At 43.2% G+C, this 11,638-nt stretch overlaps 1 protein-coding gene across 1 annotated transcript in view; it reads left to right on the top strand.

Annotated features, from left to right (window-relative positions):
• Window positions 1-8,654: 8,654 nt before the first annotated feature.
• The window catches only part of LOC109905791 (protein Aster-B-like), a 122,317-nt gene continuing 119,333 nt past the window's right edge, over window positions 8,655-11,638 (top strand). The window contains exon 1 of the mRNA XM_031791005.1: window positions 8,655-9,041. The gene's annotated coding sequence lies outside the window, so the exon portion shown is untranslated. The remainder of the gene's footprint in view (window positions 9,042-11,638) is intronic.

Raw genomic sequence — 11,638 nt, 5'->3', positions numbered from 1 at the left:
CGCTCCACTCCAACCATGTATTAGAGCAGTGACTCGCCACATTATAGGACACATCTACTACAAAATGGGAGAAAAGCCTAGTATTATCTGGTCTGGCACATGCCATTTAAGAAACTGTATGACTTTTTTTGTCACCTTAGTCTTTAAAGATGCTGTCTGGGATCTTAAGCACTTACACATTCGTAACATATCATATGAATTCCCCCCAAAAAGTACACAATTGTGCACAGTTTTCGGGGACCGTTTTGGATCATGAGCACTGCTTTCAAAACTACTGAGAGAAATTATACAAAACCTTTGGAGCATCATTTCAAGCCAAGTGATATTGCTCCATTGGAGTGCCTTCCAAGCAGAAAATGTGTTGATGTGAGTTTGGAAAGGAGGGAAGTCCTTTTGAATCTATTCCAGAGGCCCTAGTGGCCTAGTTCTGTCTTTCATGTTAGAAATGCAGTTTCATACAGATTACCCCTCCACCAATCAATACCAGTTAGTCAAATTTGGATAAGCCCACTTTGATATTATCAACCAATTTCTACACACATACACACAGTGATACAATCCTTAGAGAGGCATGAGCCACCTGTCTCAAGTTAAAATGTTCAGATTTTCCTGCCAACCAAAAAGATGAAAACCGTAAAACGTCAATTAATAGCCCAGGCATTCATTTGCTTCAATCACTGAACACAACCTATGCTTATTAGAGACAGGCTTCTATTTGAGCCAGGCATCTATTTCCTTAATACACACAGCTTTTGCTCAATAAAATGTTGAAAAGACCACCACACTGTTTATTGTGACCAGTATGACCTATAAAAACATAATAATAACAAATCCATTGCATATCAGACTTGCGAAGACTAGGCTGCCTATCATACACCCCCGATTTTGCACCTTAGCACCACAGAAAGCGGTTAGAACCGCCGATGCCCAGCTATTTAAAAGGGTCAGGCAGCTATATTAGACTAAGAGTTTAATTAAAGTTTTATGGTAGATCAATGGGAGGAGCTAGTGTTTATATGTCACATACAATAACCTCTCAAACATTTATTTTAGATTTAGGGAAGGCAGATTTAAGTTAAGTCTCCACCTTTCTAAACTGTTATCTAATTACAATCAAGACTCCACCTCTCTGAACTGTTATCTAATTACAATCAAGACTCCACCTCTCTGAACTGTTATCCAATTACAATCAAGTCTCCACCTCTCTGAACTGTTATCTAATTACAATTGTCGTGTCTGGACTATCATTAAATGTGAAGACTGTATATTATCAAATCAATCCTCTAGGTTGAATTATTACGTGATTAAACTAATTATGTAAACATTAATTAACTAGGAAGTCGGGGTACCACGGAAAATTGTTTAGCGTTAGAGTTAATTTCCCGAATATAACTCTTCAGATATTTTAATATCTTATCATTTAGTCTTTCATCAATAATTATTAATTGCCTCATCAGTTCTCATTGCTGAACGTCGCAAACCCTTTATCTGCACAAACCCTAGTTAAAATCATGAATCAGCAATATATAAATTGGCTTAATTATTTATTTACTAACTAAATAAATAGTCACACAGAATTACATAACAAACAAACAGTAGATATTGGTTACTACCAATGATATAAAAGTACCTACTGGGCTAAGCTGATATGATGGTTTGGTAGACAAAGGAAAGGGTTGGGGACTGAGAAAGAGCGGGAAAGACAAAATGGATTCACTACACACAGCGCATAATTATAATAATTGAAATGCTAATCCTTTGCACATGAACTTACAAGTTACAATGTATTTAGTGGTTGTAGGTGGTTAGAATGACTACTTCAGAGTACCATTCAGAAATGTTCTCATAGAATAGATGCTTCGGCGGTTGTCGGTATTCTCATTCTAGGTTGAAGTAATCTCTAGCTGCAGACTATTAATTCGTGTCGTCTAGAATTTGCTCCTTCTTCTGTAGTGATCGATAGTCTCAGAGTTGAACCATTTCCAGCCGTGTAGCCAAAACTACAGCTGTATGGTCTCCGTGGCCTATAGAATTGTAGCCATTCCAAAGTGTGGACTCTGTCCCGGCATTCTCTGACTTAATGTACATTTGTAGGAAATGGGTTTTATGCACTTCTAGAAAAGGTGGTATTCCCTGACGCCTGATATAATGGCTGACCTCACGGGGGCATGGCCACTGACTAGAGAAAACTTTACATCTTAACAAGTATCTTGTTTAGAAGGCCAACAATCACATTATATTATTTCACAAATAGTTTAATCTTCACTTATTCATTTTATACAACAATTAGATGTAAATCTGATCACTGTGAAGTATAAACATATAGAGGTACAGTTATGTTGTTCTCCTGTCCTTCCCTGATGTCACAGAATAAAATAACTTTGACAGGTTTGTTCTTTAATTACCCACGGACCATTCCCACATTCTCAAAAATAGAAACAGTAGTTGTTGCTCAATATGTGATAGTGTGACTAGAATGACGTTGTAAACAACAGCCAACTTTCCGGGACATAGCCATGTCTTATATGGGCAGAAAGCTTAAATGATTGTTAATCTAACTGCAGTGTCCAATTTACAGTAGCTATTACAGCAAAAAATACCATGCTATTGTTTGAGGATAGTGCACAACAACAAAACACATTTATCACGGCAACTGGTTTGATACATTCACAAATAATGTACCTACATTCAGTAATCTTGCTCTGATATTCCGAGGGTCCCAGAGATCAAATGTAGCGTAGTTGTGTTTGATAAAATACATTTTTATATTCAAATGTAGGAACTGGGTTCAACAGTCTGACCCCACTTCTGTCTCTGGCTCCACACCCATCCCGCCCTGCCATCTAGATGTGTGAAGGTTAGTGTATTTTCTGTAGGGAAGCTAATGATCCATAATGTATGACATGCCTGGGAGTGTGTAAACTTAAATGTTTTATTAGCATAGCATGTGTGTATGGTCTCTATAGTTATGTACTTGAAAATGTATAAATTGACCAATATGGGACACATAAGTCTGCCATTGTCACGCCTTGGTCATAGTGTTTTTGTATTTATTAGTTATTTCATGTATCGTCACTTTTTTCATTAAAGATCATGATTAACCACCACGCTGCATTTCGGTCCGACTCTCTTTCGACAAACGAAGAACGCCGTTACAGAATCACCCACCACACACGGACCGAGCAGCGTGGTAACAGGCAACGACAGCAGGAGCAGCGAAAGGAGGACGTTATGGACAGCAATGGCATGGAGTATACGATGTGGGAAGAAATCGACAGGTGGGCGGCCGACCCAGAGAGAGTGCCTGAGCCCGCATGGGATTCGCTAGATCAGTGCGAAGAAGGCTATAGGCGAATGGAGTTGGAGAAACAGACACGGCGGCGCAGAGCGAAACCCGAGAGTCACCCCAAAAAATGTATTGGGGGGGGGCTCAGAGGGAGAGTGGCTGAGTCAGGAGATGGACCTGAGCCAACTCTCCTTGTTTATCGTGAGGAGCCAAGGAGGAGACCAGAACCAGAGCCGGTGTTAGAGGTGAGCGAAGCAGAGACTGTGAAGGAGTTAATGGGGAAAGTGGAGTGGAGAGTAATGAGGGAGTTGCTAGCTTGGTGCTATAGATACCATATTCGTCCGACGGATCGTGTCGGGATTTGATGGCACCTGAGTTAGCGCGCCATACTCGTCCTGAGGTGCGTGTTAGTCGGCTGGTGAAGTTGGTGCCAGCCTCACGCACCAGGCCTCCTGTGCACATCCCTAGCCTTGCACATCATGTGCCACCTCCACACTCCAGTCCTCCGGTAGCAGCTCCCCGCACCAGGCTTCCTGTGCGTGTCCTCGCTCCAGTATCACCAGTGCCAGCAGCACGCATCAGGCCTACAGTGCACCTCGCCTCTCCTGCGCTGTCGGAGTCTCCCGCCTCTCCAGCGCTGTCGGAGCCTTTCTCCTCTCCTGCGCTACCGGAGTCTCCTGTCTGTTCAGCGCTATCAGAGCCTTCCTTCCCTCCTGCGCTGTCGGAGTCTCCCGTCTGTTCAGCGCTATCAGAGCCTTTCTCCTCTACAGCGCTGCCTGAGCCTCCTGCCTGTTCGAAGCAGTCAGAGCTGTCAGTCTGCATGAAGCAGTCAGAGCTGCCAGTCTGCAAAGAGCTGCCAGTCTGCAGGGAGCTGTCAGTCTGCAAGGAGCTGCCAGTCTGCAGGGTGCTGTCAGCCTGCATGGAGCAGTCAGAGCTGTCAGTCTGCATAAATCAGTCAGAGCTGCCAGTCTGCAAGGAGCTGTCAGTCTGCAAGGAGCTGTCAGCCTGCATGGAGCAGTCAGAGCTGCCAGTCTGCAAGGAGCTGCCAGTCTGCAAGGAGCTGCCAGTCTGCAGGAAGCTGTCAGTCTGCAAGGAGCTGCCAGTCTGCAGGGTGCTGTCAGTCTGCATGAAGCAGCCAGAGATGCCAGTCTGCAAAGAGCTGCCAGTCTGCAAGGAGCTGTCAGTCTGCATAGAGCAGCTAGATCCGCCAGTCAGCCATGATCTTCTAGATCTGCCTGTCAACCAGAATCTTCCAGATCTGCTAGTCAACCAGAATCTTCCAGATCTGCTAGTCAACCAGAATCTTCCAGATCTGCTAGTCAACCAGAATCTTCCAGATCTGCTAGTCAACCTGAATCTTCCAGATCCGCCAGCCAGCCAGGATCTACCGGAGCCTACTACCTACCTGAGCTTCCTCTCAGTACTGGGCTTCCTCTCAGTACTGGGCTTCCTCTCAGTACTGGGCTTCCTCTCAGGACTGGGCTTCCCCTCAGTTCCGGGCTGCCCCTCAGTCCCGAGCTGCCCCTCAGTCCCGAGCTGCCCCTCAGTCCCGAGCTGTCCCTCAGTCCCGAGATGCCCCTCAGTCACGAGCTGCTCCTCAGTTCTGTGGGGTTCTGAGTGAGGACTATTAGGCCATGGTCGGCGGCGAGGGTGGATTATCCCAGGACGCGAAGGGGAGGAACTAGGACATTTATGAAGTGGGGTCCACGTCCCGAGCCGGAGCCGCCACCATGGACAGACGCCCACCCGGACCCTCCCTATGGTTTTGAGGTGCGTCCGGGAGTCCGCACCTTGGGGGGGGGGGGGGGGGGGGTTCTGTCACGCCTTGGTCATAGTGTTTTTGTATTTATTAGTTATTTCATGTATCGTCACTTTTTTCATTAAAGATCATGATTAACCACCACGCTGCATTTCGGTCCGACTCTCTTTCGACAAACGAAGAACGCCGTTACAGCCATGAGTATGTCCTAGATACATAATATTGTGTAGTGATCTAATTCTTCTCTGGATCAGTCTAAAACTTTGCACACACACTGCTGCCATCTTATGGACAACATCTAAATTACACCTAGAATCCAACATCATTGTCTGTACTTTCTCTTGCATTAAAAAGATGATGCAACAACAACAAAAAATAGAAAACACATTTTTGTTTGTATTATCTTTTACCAGATCTAAAGTGTTATATTCTCCTACATTACATTATTCTCCTACATTTCACATTTCAAATTTCCACACACTTCAAAGTGTTTCCTTTCAAAGGATATCAATAGTATGCATATCCTTGCTTCAGGTCCTAAGCTACAGGCAGTTAGATTTGGGTATGTCAGTTTAGGCGGATATTGAAAAAAAGAGTTGAATCCTTGCAGTAGTACAGATCCATCAGTTGACTGGCACAGACAAGCCAGGATATTCTCTGCATAGCTGCCTTCAAATCCATTACCCTTGACCTTTTACGTGTCAGTAAGGTTGTCAGACATGACTGGAAAAGCTGCATCCCCAAAACAAGGAATTGAAGAATGATTCAGTCATGCAAGGCCTATGGGATGAAGGTTATGCTTTGGAGAGGGGAGAAGATGAGAGATAGACAAGTTATATCAATCAGCCACTGTTACTTGGACTGAAGGCGCAGAGAGAATCTTGATGACACATCACATGATGTTAGACATCCTAAGCACTGGGGTGCTGGAATATGACAGGTCATATGTTGCATCCATTGACCCAATCCTATGGCAATGATCCGTTCCATGACAAAAACTGTTGCTCACATCCAACACTCATCTCTTGCTCTATCAGACTCAGAGTATGAGGAGCCTGTTAGTGGTTCACTAACTTCAGAGAAGGAGCCAAAGAGAACACATCTCTTATCGGCCACCACCTAATTGGCTAAGATGCTATTCTGGACCTGGGTCACATGTCTCTCCCGCTCAGAAAATTACAGTGGCTCCTGGCTGCTCTCAGATTTAATAGGGAAAACTGACTACAACCATGGGAGAGATGGAAACGCTCCGCCTCTTCAGTAGAAACATTGTTTAGCACAGTTATCGATAGTGGCAGAGTGGCCATTGCCAGATAGAAGGCTTGCATGCGACCTACCCACACACAGGTCACATTTAGGAGCTAGCGATCTTGTAAGGAGGAGGTGGTGATATACACATACACGCCACACACACTATCAGACAGATAGAAGTCCACTCTGTTGCCTATGTCCTTTTAACCCTTTGTTCTGGAATAGGCAGAAAGGTCAGGATTAGCATCAGGGTCTATGACCTAACTACCCATCATAGAGATTTCACTGTCACTATATGAGCCATGTTTCCCTCTGAACTCAATATCAGTGCAAGACAGATTTAAAATGTGATGTAAATGAGACAAAAAATGTGTCATTTACATCAGTGGTTGTTTGCCAGACACCACTAAAGTTTAGCCCAAACACCATTGAATGCCAAGACATAAGATTACACTAGTGCCACTTCTTCCTATACACAGGCTACGTGCTGCGCGTTGTGCGTAGAGCCCCGTGGCCGCTAGAGGGCGAGAAAATAAAACATTAACTCAGTCGGGGGCTCAAATTACTGTTGAGAGTTAGAAAAGTAGAATTCCCAAAGTGCAATTTCGACATTTGTTAGTGCATCAGCAGTTTTCAACTTATGTCACTCAATTAGCCCATGTCAGCTAACATTGCTAGGTAGGTAGTTTAACCAGCTATCTTAACCTTGTAGTCGGCCTAATCATCACCAAATTACCAACCGGTTACGCAGGGCATGTGCTCAGGGGCCCTGACCTCCAGGGTCCCCATTGATATCATGGCCAAAGTCATGGCAGAATGTGTAAAATTGCAGGAAATTTGCTTTAAAACTGCAACATTTTCTCAGTCCCATGGCAAAATGTGAAGAACTTTCCTTGACCATATCCTGCCCCCAAACATCTAGAGGCTGCACTGGATTACACTGCAATTATAAGGATTAGCTCTTACATTGTGCATGTTCATGTAACACTTGTCTCAAAACACAATTGTTATTGTTCTGCTGTTGCATTTGTGCTGATTCTTAGGATGGAAATTGGGCATTAAGCACGTACAGCATTTCATTTCAGGGAAATCCTAACTAAAACTAACAATGAATTATGCCCACAACAGTTAGAAATGCCATATGGACCTGTGGGTTTGAATACAATAAAAAAAGGCACATTTCTGTTTCCTTGTAGAATGTGACCATCTGGCAGCTGTTTCTCTCATGGTGCCAAGTTCCGGGTAGAGAGCTCTGTGTGGATGTCTGCTGGGCTGTGTGCCACAACCAAGAGACAGTCACTGACTCTGGCCCCACTGTGTGGTGGTGGTTTAACTGTTGCTAAAACTGTCTGAGAGAGAGAGGAAGCTGTAGTAACATTTTGTGCAACAGTTGGCTAACAATTTGGTGTCATGTACAGCTGTTGGTTTTTATAGGGTGGTTGAGTCACATTCAGTGGTGGATTTAGGTGTAGCTGACATGGGCAGCCACCCAGGGCTGCATTTTCCGGGGGCGGCACGGGGCACACGCACAAAAAAAAATTGGAATGGTGCCGTTTGCGCAATCTGTTTTCTATCGCTCATTTGCATGTCACGTCAATGATATCATGTCACCATGTGGGACTGTGGGTCAATTAACCTTGTCGGAGTGGGTACCCTGATTCTAGTTTGTGAGCTAGGCAGGCTACTGCCTGGGAAGGTCTCCCACTCAGAAGTATGAGCTGGGGAGGGGGCGGGGATAGGTTGACCTCAGGTCTCCCCACCGGAAGCCTGAGGTAGGGGGAGGGGGGGAATCTATCAAATAGCGCACTTCTAACTTTGTTCAGTACTAATGCAATTAGTCAAATCAGTCACACTACGAAATGCTACCAAATATACCACAATTAATTCATAATACTGTGAATATATAGTTTCACAGACATGTTGTGGCTTTTTTTCTGGTTTGTGCGAAATCGTTAAGAATAATATAAAACCAGTCTGCACACCACCAAGGTGAATTGGTTTAGTCATGACTCTTGGTTGACAGTGTTGGGGGATGGGTAGTGTGTTGATGCTCAACCTGATCAACATGATCAACCTGAATAGCATTAGGAAATTAAATCATGTATAGGCATGTTTAGGAGTACCTACCTCACATAGCTTGGATGTTTCTGAGTTTGTGGGAAATGTGTAATTAATCTTGATAACTAAGAGGTTAAAATTAGGGAGGTCAGTTTACTGTTTTGGTCAGCAGCATGTGCTTGCAACTGATAGGTCACTGGGCAGTGGTCTGCTCTCTCTGGCTCTGAGAGGCAGGGAATGATTGCTCGGATCCAGAATAACGGGACTTGGCTCCGCCTACAAGATGCACTGATAGTTCCTGTGTTCAACGAATCAATCTCCTTGTGCTCACTGAACTTCTTCGTGCGTGTTGAACTACTCGTCAGTTTCACGTTCAATGAATAGCATACTCAAACTTGCTGATGTTGACGAAAGTTTTAAACATTTTGAAGAACATCTGGAAGGTAAAGCATTTTGAAAGACAAGTAACGATTTTGGAATAGGCTTTATATAGCCACACATTCCACTTCAACCAACTGATAGGCTAAATCAATTCAATCGTACCGAGTTTATAAATTGAGTCTTAATGGATTTCTGATATTTAAATACATAATGAAATCTAAGGATGGAGGCAATTTAATATGTCATGTTATAATTGAGAAATAAACGCGTCACACTGGCGACTGATTGTGCTGGACCTCTGCAAAGGTAGGACGTTCTTATTTACCTTTACTTTCCTTGTTCACTTGTTGACATTCATTACAGCCGACTATACTTAGTTAGTTTGAGTGAACAGCGATGTGGGTAATAGTTCAGGGAATATTACGCAGCCCATCGACTGTTTCATATTAAAGATGTTTCACTTAATTGGTGGTTGTGAAGCATCTGCTTCTGCTATGACTTGAGTCGCACAATTTCCTTATAAAAGAATCATATTGATTGGCATGCCTGGCAAAAAGTTATCACTGCACTGAAAACGTTTTCAAAGGCCATAACTAAGACTCCATCACAGGATCCTCTTGAACACTTCTTAAATCTCTATAATGAATTAATCAGACTTTCTATTATGGACAGTAATTAATATTGGGAGGCTTGATGAGGGATGGATTACGCAGTGATACCCTTTGGTCAGTTGGACATTATGCTGACATTCTGCACACAGCTCCTCTCTCAATTGGCTTTGTAACATGACCCCCAGCCAGCTGTTATGCAGGGCAGCATGTGTGCATCGCAACAACTGGAGAAATACCAATAGGGGGCCCCAGTCCTACTCTATAGCACCCTGTGCCTCAATTATGCAAGTTTCTTAACACTACTTTGTATGCATTTACCCCATAAAACCTTTGTAGCCTAACTAAAAACCTTTGTAGCCTAAATAAACCTCCTTAGTACAGTATGATGTAACTGTCTCTTAAAAGTGTGTTGTTTTCTCTGTACTCTAGGCTATATCTCTACCTAGAATATGTGCCATCTCAATTTTATTCTGACTGAAACTCTCGGGATGCATGCAGCATGAATATAGCCTACAGTGTCTCTCTTCCTAGACAAATCTGAATAACACCACTTTGAATGCTTCTCACAGCTAGTCTCTCTCAGCCTCAGACAGCTTCTCTTCTTCTGTAGTGTGTGACATGACTTTGTCAGGCCTGGGAAAGTGCTTCTCTAGCTCACAGGAAGCAGCAGTCAGGGCCCTTTCTCTTTCTGTCATATCGAAACTACAATGTTTTCTTCACAGCTTAAATAAGTTCATAACCCTTCTCCCTTACTGCAGTGCCAGGTGGCTTGGAGGCAAAAATGTTCATTAATTAGAATCTACATAATCCTGTTGCTGCAGGACTGACTCAAATGAAGATCCTACATCTGTACTAGAGAGTTGCAGATGCTCTGAAGTGGCTGGTGGTGAAGTAGCGTGGGAACTGTCTGTCCAAGAGACTGTGGTGGCACAAATGGCATCACTTCTATGTAAATGACTGAATCAGACTGGCCTTAAAAGGCATTGTTTGTTTGGGATGACATGAGCCAAAATGTAATTTCTCAAGTAGATTCAGTAATTGGTCTGACTGTTTGTAGCTGGACATCCTGGGTGGTTTTGACAGTATGTTAAGGATGTCTAGAACAGTATTACCATGTAGGATGATTAGTGCTGTCAACCTGTCTTCTCTACGCACTACAAATTAGCCATATCTAGTTAAACCAATTTTTTTTGTTTACGGCCATGAAATAAATACCTTCTAGTTATCACAAACCAGTTATCACGAACACATCACTTAATCTTATAAAGAAGATAGTAGGTGGATAATAGAGCATATCAAATCCAAACAGACTGTGTCAAATGCTTCGTTAGAACACATAACATCTATTGAAGCTTAGCTGAAAGTGCCGTCATCTTATTTATTCCTAACAGGCACAATTAGGCTTAATAACACAGACATATCCTCCTGTGATTGTGGTTGAACAAACACTGTCGGTCTGGTGAAAACCTACCTTTCACTGTTTAGAATGAGACTCTGGCTAAGTGTGGTAAACTGACCAACTATTGACCAACTATTTCATACAGTGTTACATGTTCCACACCACACTCTGGGCCCAGGTTGGTTTCCACAATGTAGCAAGTGCTAATTTTAGAACACACCGAATACTGTAAATAAGAGATGAAAACTCATTTCCTCCATAGACGTGAACCAAAACATCATTCAACTGTTTTTAGGATGGAGAGAATCAGAGGAAGGCATAAGTATTCACTGCCAGGCTGATAAGTTGTGATGTACTTCAGGCACCTCCTCAACCAGAATGGGGTTTAGAATGCCCCTTTAACGTGTGTAAAGTGAAGCTACAGTCACATTACAAGGCCCTCAATGCACACAAGTATGCCTTTGGAGAGTGTTGGTATGATATGAACCCTTGTAGCCATTGAAGTAAGATTCATGCAAAAGCTAAACATAGTACAGATCATTTCCAGAGGCATTTAAAATGCTATTTGTGTTTATACCAGATGTTTCGGCATGCAGTGCCTTCGGAAAGTATTCAGACCCCTTGACTTTTTCCACATTTTGTTAGGTTACAACCTTATTCAAAAATTATTAAATTGTTCCCCCCCCTCATTAATCTATACACAATACCCCATAATGACAAAGCAAAAATTTGTTTCTAATTTATAAAAACATATCAGACCCTTTTCTGATTACATTGTTGAAGCACCTTTGGCAGTAATTACAGCCTCGAGTCTTTTTGGGAATGACGCTACAAGCATGGCACACCTGTATTTGGGGAGTTTCTCCCATTCTTCTCTGCAGACCCTCTCAAGC

Source organism: Oncorhynchus kisutch, linkage group LG15 (genome assembly GCF_002021735.2).
Source record: "Oncorhynchus kisutch isolate 150728-3 linkage group LG15, Okis_V2, whole genome shotgun sequence".
Lineage (NCBI taxonomy): Eukaryota > Metazoa > Chordata > Actinopteri > Salmoniformes > Salmonidae > Oncorhynchus > Oncorhynchus kisutch.
Note: the sequence above shows the minus strand (reverse complement) of the source record. Positions and strands in the feature narration are given on the sequence as shown.